The following is a 17,846-nucleotide window of genomic DNA, read 5'->3' as shown; positions in this document are numbered from 1 at the left end:
AGAGATTACCTAGCAGGCCTACCAGCCCGAGATGATCTAATAGGCCTATTGGCCCGAGACTATTTAGCAGACCTACCATTTTATTATTATTATTATTGTTATTCCCAATGATATTCATACGTATGTATTCGTACATGCAGAACTTTCAGTTCCGGGTTTAAAATTATGTATTTTTCAAGAACTCAACATTGGTTAGTTTGAGAACACTGATATAAAAAATAATATTTGGTTCAAATGAACTCCGATACGAAGTGCCAGCCTCATGACTCATCTGTAGGATTCAGTTTGTTTGTACAGTTTATTAATTTATTCACATCAATGGTCATAAAACTCTTCCATAAGAACGTCTGTTTCCACCTGACTAATTTCTGCTTCCAAGCAAATGTGGACACGCGCAAACACACACACAAAGGTCCTTAAATATGATAAGGACATCTGAACCCGACCAGAAGCGGGGATCTATCGATGTATATTGCAAGGGGTCATCTATGATAACTTTATTTGTACCCTCTGCGCTCAGTATAGAACCTACAAGGCAGATGCAATTAGCAGATATAGATGCCCTTGGAGCGTTTAGTTATCCTTAAGTAATGAGACGTTTTCGATATGGGTGTACTTGTGTATTGAAATGTCGTATACATACATATGTATGTATAACTGAATCACGAAAGTTTGGAACGTGATAAATCCATAAATAAAGGTATAAGCCACGAAGGAAAAATAAACAACAGAGTTCCTGCAAGATCTTTCGACTCGACGTCCCTTAAAGGACGTCGAGTCGAAAGATCTTGCAGAACTCCGTTGTTTATTTTTTCTTCGTGGCTTATACCTTTATTTACACATATGTATGTGTATCATACATATATATATATATATATATATATATATATATATATATATATATATATATATGCAGCATTCAATATAGACACAACTCTCTCTCTCTCTCTCTCTAGCAGCAGTCCTCTGACACAAGCAATGAGAATCATCTCAATGCCTTGGAATTTTTTTTTTTTTTTTTTTTTTTTTTGTGGCGAGAACGGCGCCAAAGTAGGGAGGGGCAAACAGCTTGGTATTCAGTATTCAAATATCCTCCAGGACTCGAGAGGATCCTCATGTGGCCGCGTCTTTTCTCCTCCTCCTCCTTCTTCTTCTTTCTTCTTCTTCTTCTTCTTCTTCTTCTTCTTCTTCTTCTTCTTCTTCTCCCCAACTTTCTCTTCGCAGACTTTTCGTCCCTTGAAGGATCTTGTTCTATTTGTCGAAGAAAATAAACGTTTAAAATTTCTAGTTATCAGTTGTGCTCTGATGCGAAAAAAAACGTCTTGTAGCTACCAATGATTTTAACCTCGAATTTAGCAGCCTCAGTATAGAATTATTCCATCATATATGAAGATGTTATTGACTCGCACACTAAATAACTCTAGCATGATTCTATCAAATATGAAGATGTTATTGACTCGCACATTAAATAACTATTGAATGATTCTATCATATGATGTTATTTACCCGCACATAGGTTAAATAAATAACTAATTCTTTGTATCTGCTAGTGACAACAAGCTATTTTTACTACTGTTAACTGGAAGTATGTCAATGTTGAAATAAAAAAAAAATATCTAAAATCTCAATTTCATGGAAAATAATCAATAAAGAATTTGGAATACCCGAGGAGGACCTACTAAAACTGAAGATTATGATCCATTACCTTTTATTATTATTATTATTTTATTATTATTATTATTATTATTATTTATTTATTATTATTATAGTATTATTTATTCGTCCATCATTATTATTATATTATTATTATTATTTTATTATTATTATTATTATTATTATTATTATTATTATACTAGCAAACATATGTATACAGAAATTATTTATGTATAATAAATTCCTATAGTAACTAAGTCTACGGGCATAACAAACCCAATTACACGGGCAGAACCAGCCTCGTTTCAGGGAATCCCTTCTCACTCCCACACCCTTCGGAGGAGGGGAGGTAGGATGAAACCCCATTATAAACCATCTTTGGGGTTCCCACTGTAACCTTGCCAAGTTTCATGCCCATCGGACAAGCCATTTGGCCGTGATTGAATGACAGACGGACGGACAGACATAGCGCCCATTATAGTAAGATTATTATTCAGAAAATGAAGCCTATTCATATGGAACAAACCCACCAAAGGGGCCACTGACTTGAAATTCGAGCTTCCAAAGAATATTAAGGTGTTCATAAGGAAGGAGTAAGAGAAGGTAACGGGAAATACAGAAAGAAGAAATCCCACGTATAAAAAAATTAATAATTTAACAAATTGATAAAAATGTATTAAGATGCAAGGAAAATAGTACTTAAGTTAGTAATGCACTTTTGGAATTCCAACTGTATGACATCCTAGCAAAAAAGTCTCCGATCGTAGGCGTTGGTTTGGGTTATATACTTCTCCACTCTTGCTGTGTCTCTCAGCGGCAAGTTGCCTAAGTGATATCTTTTTAAAGTCACATCCTATCTTGAAACATAAATATTCATTAGAGGAAGCCACTGGGAAAGTTCAGAATGAAACGACAGAGTGCCAAGTATCTTCGGGGCACAAAGATGTGTTAAAAATACACAAAAGTACTTGGCACCCTGTCGTTTCATTCTGAGCTTTCCCAGTGTCCTCAGCTGAAGAACAAAATCACGTCCTTACTTTTGTGATTTCTTGGTATACACATTTAATGTTATCTACTTCATTGCTGATATCTTTATATGAGATTTTAATCATCTTCTGCATAAACTACATTTATTAGCATAATTCCTAGAACATTTTTTGCAATAAAAATAACTTCCATTCTAAGCAGGGAAGAACCCCCCCTTCCCGCCCCTGCTTCAAGCGACCCTCCCGCGATTTACCTTCCATGAACTGTACAAATAGTGGGTCTGGAGGCCGGGCAATATATGCATGAGTTTTGGGAGTACCGGGGACTTCTTGAAAAGGGGAATTCCCCAAGCAATATGTGAAAGTCTTGTTGCAATGCATGTAATTGCAGAACTCGTCTTTTGAACAGAGGCGAATCACATTCTAACTCAGTTTCTTTTTTCTTTTAATTCATTACGGCTCGATGGAGCAAGGAAAATGTTTTTCCTGTATGCGTCGCCTATTTTGAAGCAGTGTGCTTTTTTGGGGGGGAGGGGGCAGGGGGGCAGTGGGGCGTCGGGGTGAAACAGATTAAAGAAGCCGTATGTTTGCCATTTTTTTCTAGTTATACAAATGTCCCCTACGAGTCTTGTGTTAGTTTTGCACAGAAATTGATAAATTTATGAATCGATCATTTCCTGTGGCATCTTATTTTCAAACGCTAAGAATTTATTATTCGAAGTCATTTATTATTATTATTATTGTTGTTGTTGTTTTTATTATATTATTATTATATTATATTATATTATTATTATTATTATTATTATATTATTATTATTATTATTATTATTATTATTATTATTATTCTATTGAAAATAATGGCAGAATTTACAGAAATAATTTTATACAAAATTCTCTCAATTCTTCTAAAGAATTGAGAGAATTTTGTATAAAATTATTTCTGTAAATTCTGCCATTATTTTCAATAAAACAACAACAATAATAATAATAATAATAATAATAATAATAATAATAATAATAATAATAATAATAATAATAATAATAATAATAATAATATTTTATAACGGCAGTAATTTATAGAATTCAATTTATACAAAATTCTCTCAATTCTTGTAACGAATTATCTAGAGAATTTTGTACAGAATCAATTCTGTAAATTCTGCCATTATTTTCAATAAAACATGTTCGAAAGAATGTCTGTTTCCGGCATATCATTGCTATTATTATTATTATTATTATTATTATTATTATTATTATTATTATTATTATTATTATTATTATTACGTCCCCTAACTACAATTACTATCAAGTAGAACAAGAAATGTTCATGAAGATGACTGTCCGCATATGGCCGGTTTTTCTGATGCCATTTTTTGTGACAAATCAAGTTAATGAACCTGAAAATGATTATTTACATAAACTGAAATATGACTACAAGGAAGAATCATAGTGGTCACCATAAATGTGAATTACGGTCATATTATATAAAATATTTCTTCTCCGGTTAGAGAGTCGGTAACTCTACAGAAATGGACAGTTGAACGCCCTGAGTTATAGAAAACTCCAAATGTAAATGATGATGCCGTATGAATCTTCCTTCATTAGGAGAAGAAAATCCCACCCAAGACCTTATAGGGAGAAGACTACTTAATCAGGGACCCTTGCCCCATACGTCATAATTAGGTCTCCTTTGAAGCCAAAATACATCATCCATCGTCTTGGTCTCATCAGCGTAAAGGAATCAATATCCATTAGTTTGCCCTCGGTTTCTGGATGGTTATGGGAGATATAGACTCTCTTCGTAGAGCGTTTGCTGATATCATGGCGTCTGGCTATGGCTCAGTTTCCAAAATTATTTTGGAAAATGACTGAAGCCAAGCTGATGGCAATATCAGTGAAAATTTCCACTTCATAATTTTTTGACACCTCGTCAGCTGAAATGTCAATAGATTTAAACAATTGTATTATAATATAATTTTGAATGTAATTTTTCCGTTTTGATATACGTATACTTTCGCTTACATTTCATTCATTTACATTTAACGGGAAGAAATAGCAGTATACTGAAAAAGAAAGATAAAAAAAGCAGTCTTTGACAATTCATCAACTGAAATTTCAATAGATTTCAAACAATGTAATTATATTATCAGTTTTCAATGTAATTTTTCCGTTTTGATATATGTCTATCTTCGCCTACATTTCATTCGTTTACATTTAAAGGAAAAAATTAGCAGTACACTGAAAAAAAAAGTCTTTGACACCCCACCAACTGCAATGTCAATAGATTTGAAACAATCTAATTATATTATCCTTTTTCATTGTCATTTCCGTTTTGGTATTTTGGTATACGTATAATTTTACCTACATTTCATTTGTTTACATTTACTTGGGAAAAAGTAGCAGTATAATGAAAATGAAAAGGAAAAAAGACAGTGTCTTAGACACGTCATTAACTGAAATTTCAATAGATTTTAAAAACAATCTAATTATATTATCCTTTTTCAATGGCATTTTTCCGTTTTGATATACGTATATTTTTAGATACATTTCATTTGTTTACGTTTAACAGGAAAGAATTTGCAGCATACTGAAAAAGAAAGATAAAAAAAAACAGTGTCTGACAATTCATCAACTGAATGTCGGTAGATTTTAAACAATCTAATTATATTATCCTTTTCCAATGTCATTTTCCCGTTTTGATATACGTATAGTTTCACATACGTTTCATTTGTTTACATTTAATTGGGAAAAAATAGCAGTATACTGAAAAAAAGTGTCTTTGACACTTCATCAACTAATTATATTATCCTTTTCAATATAATTTTTCTGTTTTGATATACGAATATTTTCGCCTAAATTTCATTTGTTTACATTTAACGGAAAAATTAGCAGTATACTAAAAAACAAAAAAAAAAAAAAAAAAAAAAAAAAAAAAAAAAAAAAAAAAAAAAAAAAAAAAAATCAGAGACCTTCCACCGCCCAGGGTGTCATGCCTGAGATCAGTTAGAGCGCCAGTAAATAGTTTTGCTGGAGGGGCCGTATTCCCCCTTCTTGTGGCAGGGAGAGGGGTGGACACGAGGGGAGTAAAAGAGGGGAGGACGAGATTGGCGAGGGGAAAAAACGAATGTTTTTCCCTATTCCCGATTCTTTATAAAGTGTTTCCCCAACAAAACTGTCAGGCCAAGTTAGGTCTATGGCGATAGATTGAGTGAGTGAAGAACGATTTTATTCTCCTTTTTTTACGTCAAATAATCACTACCAAACATATACAAACATGGAAACGTAGTTATGAGAATAACTTAGGTATATCTCAGTTGAACCAGACCACTGAGCTGATTTACAGCTCTCCTAGGGCTGGCCCGAAGGATTATATTTCTATTGACGTGGCTAGGAGCCAATTCGTTACTTAGCAACAGGGACCTACAGCTTACTGTTGGATCCGAACCACATTATATCGAGAAATGATTTTCTAATCACCAGATATAAATTCCTTTGGTGCCGCACTGGCGGCAGTGGGGAGCGAACTCGGGCTTCTAGACTGATGGGCGAGTACGCAACCCACTCGTCCGATGAGGAACTTAACTATGAGACTAAGAATATGAACAAAATACGAAATTATTCACGAGAAAAATAGAGACAAGCGATCAGAATATGCATGGAGGAACAAAAAATTATGTTCTTTGAGGCTTTCGACGATTCTAATACGGTAACACGAGCGGCTATGAGATTCCAGTACAGGTACTATAGTAGATTCACATCACCCGTGCATCTGACGTCTAGGGCCGTGCCTTACGACGCTCCTGATTGGCTGTTGATAAGCCAATCACTAGACTGGAAATTCTCCTCAGTTTCTCTCGAGAGTTCACATATCAAGGATGTATGTTCCGCCTCTCCTGAGGGATACGTTTGAAAGACGTACCGCTCAGGAGAGGTGGAGCATACATCTTCCTGCCTATGTGAACTTTCTCGAGAGACTTAGAGTTTCCTTCCAGCCCTGTGAGTGGCTTATCAACAGCCAATCGGGAGCGTCGTAAGGGAGGGGCCTAGACATCAGATGCACGGGTGATGTGAATCTACTATAGTTACCAGTGTTGAGGAAACATAAGACAGAACGTGACTGGTGCATTTTCCTGTTAATATTTCCGATCAACAAATCTAGTTTTCTTGTCTTGGACATATATTCAAACCATATTTTCTAACTAAACTGAATATAGAATTTAGGCAAAAGGCCAAGCGCTGTGACCTAAGAATCCTTCAGCACTGAAACGGAAACTGAAACAAAAAGGTTTGAAAGGTGTAACAGGAGGAAAACCTCAAAGCAGTTGCGCTATAAACCAATCGTTAGGAGAGGGTAGAAAACAAGATGGAAGAAGGAGAATATGAAAGGAGGTAAAGTAAAAGGAACGAAAGGGGTTGCAGCTAGGTGCCGAAGGCACGCTGCAAAGAACTTTATATAATGCCTATAGTGCCCCGCATGAGGTGCACTGACGGCACTACCTCCTACGGGGAACCATATTTTTGAGTAGAATAAAATATGTTACTCCCAATTTTTAGCTCTCTCTCTCTCTCTCTCTCTCTCTCTCTCTCTCTCTCTCTCTCTCTCAGTGAGTGAGTTTTTTATACTCTCATTCTTTCTCTTAGAGACATACTTCACTCCAACTGCCAAAATGGAACCTGACTTAATCGAATTTAGCTCTCTGGATCTACAATCAATTCCCTTTACTTTTATTTGTAATATTTTGGAAAGAGTTGAGCTCCCAGCAACTATCATTCCATGGTATTATGAATACTACGATGGGTATTATCCTCTGTCTTAATACCTGTTGAAGAAATTTTTCGTATATTAAAAACTTAATCACAATATCTCTCTCTCTCTCTCTCTCTCTCTCTCTCTCTCTCTCTCTGAGGCAAGTGTCTTCCTCATGCCTCAAGTAAAGGTGAGTGACTTTTCTCCCACTATATTATTTAATTATGTATCAATTTATTAGTATCGATAACACAGAGTAATGTCTATGATAATCGTACGGTGTTATTTATGATTCCTTTACTGCAAATATTATTTGGAATTATAACAAGTAAAATATGGGCATAATTTTCTTTGGCGCAATCAAGTTTTCTGTATATCGTATAACCAAGGCCACAGAGAATAGATTTATTAACCTTAGATATAATAAAAATTGCTGAGGCTAGAGGACTGCAATTTGTTATGTTTGATGACTGGAGGGTGGATGATCAACATATACCTTATTTGCAGCCCTCTAGCCTCAGTAGTTTAGAAGATATGAGGCACGAGAGTTTTCTTTATCAGAAAACTAAAACCTTTGGGTAATAATGTTTGGTAACATGTAGATTGGATTTCTGATATTAATAGCGAAAGAATTTCACTGATAATGATTGGAACTTAACATTATATTTTGGTACAGCAACCCATCGACGATTAAGATATTTTGTTTTGTCCAACAATTTAAGTTATGGAAATTGAAGTGTGTATTTCTGATCGAGGAACAATTGTTAGAGAGACAACTTTGATAATTTTTGGCGATTCCTAAAAAAAAAAAAAAAAAAAAAAAAAAAAAAAAAAAAAAAAAAAAAAAAAAAAAATTACAGCAGTTCCTACAAGAGTACAACAATTCCTATAAATATATTTCTTATAGCAATTTCTAACAAAAAAAACTTTTTTATAGCAATTCCTGACAAAAAAACTTTCTTATAGTAACTCCTAAGAAAAATACTTTTTGATAACAATTCCTGACAAAAATACTTTTTATAGCAATTCCAAACAAAATTATTTTTCGATAGCAATTCCTAACAAAAATACTTCATAGCAATTCCTAAATGAAATAGATTTTAAACCAATTCCTAAAAAATAATTTTGATGGCAATTCCTAAAAAGTTAATTTCTTAAAGTAATTCCTAAAAAAATACTTTTTATACTAATTCCTAAAAAATAATTTTGATGGCAATTCCTAAAAAGTTACTTTTTAAATAGCAATTCCTAGAAAAAAGAAGAAGAAATAACTACTTTCTAGCAATGTAGTCAATTCTGATACGCACGCGACGACTGGTAAAGACCTGAATAACATAAACAAAGCATTATTCTGGACCACGAAACAAAGGCACTGGAAATAGAAATTAGAGCATCGTAAAGTACTACTTCTAAAGCACACTACTTATGCAACACAAAGCCCAGGAAATCACCTTAGACGACACACACACACACACACACACACACACACACATATATATATATATATATATATATATATATATATATATATATATATATATGTTCCCATAAATCAAAAGTTGAAAAATTTCACAAAATTGTGATAAATGAAAAATTCTCAACAAGCTCATATCATAAAAAAAAAACACTAAAGAAATTATCGGCGCAACCGAGTTTTATGTAAAGCGTATAATGCTCTATGACCCGTGGCCCATGATACTTTAACCCACGGCCCGGTGGGAGCGTGTCTACAGCGTTTGTCAGATGCACGATTATGGTTAACTTTAACCTCAAATGAAATAAAAACTACTGAGGAAAGAGGGCTGCAATTTGGTATGTTTGATGATTGGAGGGTGGATGATCAACATTACAATTTGCAGCCCTCTAGCCACAGTAGGTTTTAAGATCTGAGGGTGGACTGAAAAATTGCAAACGGACGGACAAAGCCAACACAATAGTTTTCTTTTAAAAAACCTAAAAACGATCTGAATAGTCCTCGCGAAAATATCACGTAAAAATAAAAGAAAACCAGAGACTTATCATTAACGTTGTATTATTACGTTGGATGACTGACTGACGCAAAAATTTCTACGGGCTGCTCTATGAGCAAGAGCCGGTGCTGGCATAAAGCCAGTTTAATTTTAATCAGCAGAAACTGAAGATTATTAGCATTTGATATCTCCAGATATCAGGACGGTATAAGTGAAGTGCAGTATTTTATTGCTGGAATTGGGAATTCCATTTGAAAATTTCCATTTTCTGTACTGCGCACTGCTCTGAAGATGTTCAGCGAAATGTAGCAGTCCAAAAAAAGTGCTATTTCAAAACTTCAAACGAAGATGTAATACATCACTACCCTAATGCTGTTCTCCTTGCATTGTAATACATTTTTATCGATTTTGCTATATGAATAGGAATCATCTACTGAATAATAATAATAACAGCTACTGCATTTACTAAGTGAAGTACACCATTTATTATGACATTGTCTTGTAAGATATAGTAATGATTATTTTAATATAACTAAAATAGCGTCAGACCTTTTAAATTAGTTGAACCTTACTATCATAGTCTGAAAATCCAACCAATGTTTAAGTCTTATTATAATATATATATATATATATATATATATATATATATATATATATATATATATAATATAATCATCAATTAAGGGAAGAGAACACACACAGATGTACAGACTGTCTTTATTGTGACGTTTCGTAATTATCCAATTAATTGCATCATCAGTCTGTTAAAAGGAAAAATAAAATTCCTGATGATGTAATTAATTGGATAATTACGAAACGTCGCAATAAAGACAGTCTGTACATCTGTGTGTGTTCTCTTCCCTTTATTGATGATTATAATTATTAATATGGATGACTCCTGGCTCCTTACACTAAGCTATATATATATATATATATATATATATATATATATATATATATATATATATATATATATATATATATATATATATGTGTGTGTGTGTGTGTGTGTGTGTGTGTATATATTCACCCTACTGGATTCAACTTCCACTTGTCCATATACAATTTTTGCTGTAGGCTTCCACGTGATACCCTGATGGCTACAACTTACTCTCTTTTTTTGTGAGAGAGAGAGAGAGAGAGAGAGAGAGAGAGAGAGAGAGAGAGAACATCGGCTTTCCCTCGAGGCTGAATCTTTCTTTCGTCAATGCAATGCATTTTAATCTTGCGAGTAATTCCTTAAAGTTACCAGAGCGGGATCTCTCAAGAGACGGTTCTTAAAATCCTGTTAAAGACGAAGAAGGCGACGTTCAGTCGGTTAACTTATACAAGTCAGTTTTTCGCGCTTCGTTGCGATCATTTGCCGCTCAGGGACGAGTTGCTGGTTTCCGTATGTCCTTAATTAGGCCCACAGCCGCTCACGCTGAACCGTATTATTATTATTATTATTATTATTATTATTATTATTATTATTATTATTATTATTATTATTATATTATTATTATTATCTTTTAAACAAATCTATCAGAGTCATCCTATTCAACTGGGAGGTATTTATAGTGGGGTTCAGGGTTGCCACCTGCCTCCTTAGGAGTCCATCACTTGCCTCACTATGCACACAGTTTCTATAAGTAGCACACTCTCCTGCATGAGTCCTGGATCTACTTCGGCATCTAGTTTTTTTCAGGTTCCTTTTCAGGGGTCTTAGGATCGTGCTTCCCAGTGTCCGTCTGATTATGGGTACAATTTCCACTGGCATATCCCATATCCTTCTTATTTCTATTTTCAGGTCTTGGTACTTATCCATTTTTTCCCTTCTTTCTCTTCAACTCTGGGGTCCCATGTATTATTATTATTATATTATTATTATTATTATTATTATTATTATTATTATTATTATTATTATTAACAACACTTAACATTTTGCCAATATGACGAGTCAAGTCAGTTTAATAATAAAAAAAATATATATATCATATTACATCCCCCATGAAAAGTGCTAATGTCACATGTTAATAAAAATGCTGTTTGCAAATATTCCCAGAGAGCATAATGGCGTTTGTATGTCAAAGTAGTCCTGTGAATAAACTGCTGTTTGATGATAGACAATATTTATGCATCGTACAGCAATATTATAAAAGTATATATTTATATGCCTGATACCATAAACAAATTCATTTTCAGGTAGCAATGAAATTTTATTTTCTCTCTCTTGCGATATATTTTCGCCTTTGTAGCCAGAAATGATATTACGTGAATATAGATTAGAAATCAATCAGTAAAAAAAAAAAGTAAAATATTGGCCAGAATATTCACTAAACCCTTGTTTCTTTTTTACCCATCCAGTTCTGGTGACTTGCTGAGAGGACGAAATTATTATAAAAAAAAAATTCCCCTTTGGTTAATATATACGAAAATACATTAATTTTATGGCAGAGCGAATTGGATATTAAAGGACAATTGTAGATTAATACACACACACACACACACACACACACACACACACACACACACACACATATAACATTTTATTGTTATCTGACAATGAATTCGGTTAGGTTATCAGGCATATAAATATATATAAATCATATTTTTTCTAAATAGCTATATGATGATTAAATAATGTCCATTAGCCAACAGCACTTCATTCACAGTCTACTCGACATACAAACAGCATTATGCTCTCTGGGAATATTTGCAAAAAGCATTTTTATTAACATATGACGTTAACACTTTTCATGGGGATGTAATATGATTTATTTTTCATTAAGCTGACTCGTCATATTGCCATATACACCAAAAACAGCTGTAACCAGGTAGTTTATGAAATGCACGCTATCGCTGGTCCGCTGGTGCGGTCGCTAGTGTCGTAACACGCCGAGATGTCGCTCCCACACAAGATAGAAAAAAAAAAAAAAAAAAAAAAATCAGTCACTGCCGCAGTGTTGTGGGGGGGTTGAAACCAACATTCTTTGGAAGCTTGAATTTTAAGTCAGTGACCCTTTGGGTGGGTTTGTTCCATGTGAATAGGTTCCATCTACTGAAACAACAACAACAACAATAATAATAATAATAATAATAATAATAATAATAATAATAATAATAATAATATCTCTGACAACACATAAGAATATTAAATTCACGCTCTCTGAAAGCATATATATAAAAGATTAATTACATCGGCTGAATCTCAAGTTCGTGACTTCTTCAAAGAATCAGCGGCAATGTATCACATAATGATTGCCAAACAAGAACAACAACAACAACAAATAAGTAGTTTCTAGGCTTACTCCCCGAGTAAGCGGAAATACTATTGACATCCCTTATCAACCAACTTACTAGATAGAAGGTGAAATGCTAAAACCATCATGCAAAGTTCAGGTATATGAATTCCTACCTACAAATATTCTCGAATATGATTAATTAATCTGGTTGGCAATTATTTTGACGTTGAAGACAGCCTATTTATGTATATAAATCGCCCAAAAATTATTAACGAATACAATAAAAAAGGAAAAAAACTTTCATAGCCATGAATTTATATGAAAAATACTAATTGACGGCGGTTAATTGCAGTTAATGGCCCGTAACTCATTCAGATGTCCAAAAATGACTCGTAGTTAAAACTGAAAGCAAATAACCATTTTTATTTGTTTTTTTTAATCGTTCCGCTATAAACGATTTTTCCGTTCAGTTTAAATTTCTAATATGATGTTGGTAATCCTGAAATACTATTGTTATTGATATGTTCAGGTTTTACACAAAAATGCTTTTTTTTTTTACTATTATTTGTAGCCAGATAGAGTGAATGCAGGGTACAAAGGACCTTTGTACCTTTACAAATTGATAACTGAAATGCGAAACCATGATTCAGTAGCTGGGATATTGCCGTAGTACGAAATGCAACTGTTCAGGCCGCCATTAAAGGCTCAGTTTTACAGCCCAGTTAAATATGACTGCACAGTCGGCCCGCGCAGGCAAAACTGAAACCACTGACGTTCAGTTTTGCCTGCACAGGCCGACTGTTCAGGCACAACTGCGCAGTTATAGCTTTAAGTAAAATCTTCAAAGTAGGAATCCGACAGATTTCTGTATTGTCTCATACGAAAGTGACAGGTCATCAGCCTGTGGAGGGATGTTGTAACGAAGTGAAATAGAAAATAACAATAAGAGGGAATTAAAAAAAATTGACTGAGATAAACCTTTGCAAATACATATAAAATTATGTAATAGGTTCCTCGAATTTGTAAGTTCGTTATGTAGAAAGAAAACAAAAGTTATTTCAAAGCCATAATCACTCCATCTTATTTCTTCCTCTATTGAATTCACCGAGGCAGTGACTTACTCCGAGAAGATGATATATCGCTTATGATAGGTGATTTTGCCTAAGCTTTCATTCAAAGCTATGCCAGTCAGAATCATATTTTCCATTTCACTTTGTCCTATATGATTTCAGTCTCTAATTGTACGCGTTCATAACATTGCTATTATTTATATATATATATATATATATATATATATATATATATATATATATATATATGCTTAAAAAATCACAGTAGATGCACGTGACTTCATAAATAAGCGAATACCACGGTAAAATGATAGTCAGAAATCCAAGCGCTTTCGTCTTTATTCAGACATCGTCAAGGAGCTACTAAAGTACAATTGGAGAGGAAGGTCTCAGGTACAAACAAGATCAGGAGTACCAGATGGTTAATTATCAAAAGGGTAAAAATTAAAAGGGATAATCCAGGATTATCGGATATCACACGGTCACAAACTTAAACAGATTCTGACCCTAACCGAAATTACAAAGTATCTTTACAGTCCAAAACATGTAAAAACTGAATATATTAATTTTGTTGCTTATATTTATCTACAACTTTTTTCCTTATGAAAGCATCAAGTTTAAATAAACCAAGACTTAAATTTAGAACATTTCTATTATTTGATTGATAAAACAAGATTCAATGATATTCCTTTTAACTGTGTCATTACATGGGACTAAGGCTCTTGCTTGACTCCAGTTAATAGGATGGTCTAAATCTCTCATATGTACAAATAATGCATTCGATATTTGCCCAGTTCTCACAGAATATTGATGTTGCTTGAGACGCTGTGAAAGAGATTTTGCCGGTCTGTCCGTAATAGACTTTTTATAACACTTTTTTGCAAGGAATTTCATATATGCAGCCTGGAAGATCTTTAGGAGAATTTTTGATGACTAAACTCTTGACATTAATATTATTGAAAACAACATTTATGTTAAAAAGCTTTAAAATTCTAGGAATATCTAAAAACCTTTCATCATAAGGTAATTTTAGAATGTTATGCTTACTAAATTCAAGTTTGTCATTAGTTGAATAAAATGTTTTTCTAGCTCTTTTCCATGCCACATCTACAAAAGTCCTTGGGTATTTAAGTTTCAATGCAATATCATAAATAGTTTTAATTTCAACGTCAATAAACTGCGAGAGAGGGGTGGCCTGTTAATAAAAATCATGAAAATAACCTGGTGTTATATAAAGGGATGAATTGAAATATACGTATATATATAAATAATAAACCCGGTATACAAGAACATAATGAGAGAGAGAGAGAGAGAGAGAGAGAGGAGAGAGAGAGAGAGAGAGAGAGAGAGGGCTGTTCATAAAAATCATGAAAATAAACGCGATCTTATAATAAAGGATACAATGTGGATGAAATATATATAACTAACAAACCTGGTATATACAAGGATATAATGGTTCAAAACTAGACTGGAGTTATAAAACTATGAATAAAACTATGACCTGTATCTAGAAAAATGTTGTCCCTTCCCCAAAATCCTGCAGGACCCCCAAACTTCCCTGATATGTGGCCTCTGTTCTTGAAGGATATTAATGTCCTTTACATATGTGACCGAAGATTCTATGAGGCCCAAATTGAAGATTCAACGGCGCCCTTACCTCAAAATACTTCAAGGACAGGGAGGCTTGCCAAGGGGTTATGGCGTTATCTCTCTCTCTCTCTCTCTCTCTCTCTCTCTCTCTCTCTCTCTCTCTCTCATATTTACAATGAATTATCGGACAGAATATCTAAAGAAAAGTAATGGTTCTGTAACTACAAACATATTGCCGATTATAATTCAGATCTCTCTCTCTCTCTCTCTCAGGCAAAATTTAAATCTACCGTAAGCTTCAGAGTGAAGGTAATCTCTAAAAGTGAACCTATTGCTCCCTGTTGCTAGCAAACAAGCACTGAATGCTATATAAATAGTATACTATTGTGATCCCAAATGGCTCCTAATTTGCATAAGCACATCTCTAGTACTCGGGGAGAGCAACTTTATATATATATATCAGCGGGGGTGACTTAAATTGGCTTGTTTGTGGATGGACCTCTTGGTATAAATACCACCTTTTCTGTAAACTTTTCTCATTCATCTACCTGAAGAGGGAGACAGCAGTCTCTGAAATATAGTACTTTTTTCTCTATATTTTGGTTGTTTTTATGGGCTCCTTTTATTAGATAGATATATATATATATATATTATATATCTATATATATATATATATATACATATATATTAGAGAAATCATGGAAAAAGAATTCCTTTGCATTCCAACATTCCTTTCAACGCGATAAACGGCCCCGCGAAAAAAGGACGCAGTCATATTCGCGGGTCTACACACACACGAGGCACAAAACGGTTCAAGGGAGAGGTCTTCTCAATGGGAAAATTCCTAACCACCGCTGCCGCCGCTGAAGCAGTCAGACCTTTCAAAAGGAAGGAAGCTTGCGTCAATAATTGGCAAAAGTCGTAATTTCCTGGCTCAGAAAGTCTCGTAAATTTTTGCAGAGATTATATATATGTTTTTCAAGACACTCGAAAACACTCGTCAGTGGCGATATTCATTCAAACAAGTATAAAAATAAAATTCCTGTACATAGTATAATCAAGGCCACCGAAAACAGATCTATCTATGAGCCACGGCCCACCAAACTTTTAACCTCGGCCCGGTGTGGCTGAACTATATCGTTGCCAGATACCAACGATTATTGCTACCTTTAACCTGTTTCCTGTACATAGTAATAATCAAGGTTACCAAAAAAGAGCTTCTTTCGGTTATTCTTGGTACAATGCTGCACGAGCCGCGGCCACCAACTTTAACCGCGGCTCATTGGTGGCCTGTCCTATATCGTTGCCAGACACGATTATGGCTACTTTAACCTGTTTCCTTACATTAGTATAATCAAGGTTACCAAAAAAGAGTTCTTTCGGTAGGTTCTTTGGTACCAATTGCTTCACGAGCCGCGGCCACCAAAACTTTAACCGCGGCTCAGTGGGTGGCCTGCCTAATATCTGTTGCCAGACACACGATTATGGTCTAACTTACCTGTTTCCTGTACATGGTATAATCAAGGCCACCGAAAAGATCTATCTTTCGGTGGTCTTGGTATAACACTGCATGAGCCGCGGCCCACCAAACTTTAACTGCGGCTCGGTGGTGGCCTTTCCAATAACGTCTAGAGATCCATCCACAGGTAACCGTTTTACTAGGTCACCCCCGCTGATAATCCATATTTAATCTTCTTAAGAGTTGGAAGATTTTATCTATGATATCTGAATCCTGGCTTTCAAATTCTTCTAAAGTTGTGTACCAATGCAGCGTTGCGCTGTCTGTCTGTCTGTTTGTCTTGTTCCTCTGTCGATCCTCCCAAGGTCTCTATCAAGTTTAAGTCTTCCTTTCGATGAACCACTTCATCTTCAACATGAAACAGGATCGGGTTTAATCCGATTGAAGTCTTGCCCCAAAAGTTCAATCAAAGCTCAATAATTTCTCTTCGAGTCAAACCTTAAAGATGAGGGTCGGGTTCGGATTCTTCTTTTCTTTTTATGTTTTTTTTTTCTTTCTCCAGTTAATTTCTCACACAAGATTTGGAACGAATTTTGAATCGTGTATTACACGTTGCTTTTCCGTTTGGTTTTCTGTCTTTAGTCTGTAGAATTAAATGCCTGGGTCTATTCTCTCTCTCTCTCTCTCTCTCTCTCTCTCTCTCTCTCTCTCTCTCTCTCTCTCTCTCTCTCTCTCTCTCTCTCTCATACACAAAAACATGCAAGTAAAAAAAAGCGAAATGGTAGATCTTTTTTTTTTCAGGTTGCCACTCGAACTTCCTTCATCTCTCTCTCTCTCTCTCTCTCTCTCTCTCTCTCTCTCTCTCTCTCTCTCTCTCATACACACGAAAACATGCAAGTGAAAACAAGCGAAATGGTAGTTTTTTTTTCTTCTTTTTTCTTTAGGTTGGCATCGTCTCAAAACTTGGATGAAATCCTCTCTCTCTCTCTCTCTCTCTCTCTCTCTCTCTCTCTCTCTCTCTCTCTTCATGCCAACAGATTTACAAGTGTTTACTCGAACTGTTCAGGTTGCATTCTTTCCAAAATACAATGAGAGAGAGAGGAGAGAGAGAGAGAGAGAGAGAGAGAGAGAGAGAGAGAGAGGAGAA

The sequence above is a fragment of the Macrobrachium nipponense genome, chromosome 3, assembly GCF_015104395.2.
Source record: "Macrobrachium nipponense isolate FS-2020 chromosome 3, ASM1510439v2, whole genome shotgun sequence".
NCBI classification, from domain to species: Eukaryota; Metazoa; Arthropoda; class Malacostraca; order Decapoda; family Palaemonidae; genus Macrobrachium; species Macrobrachium nipponense.
This window is presented reverse-complemented; position numbering follows the sequence as displayed.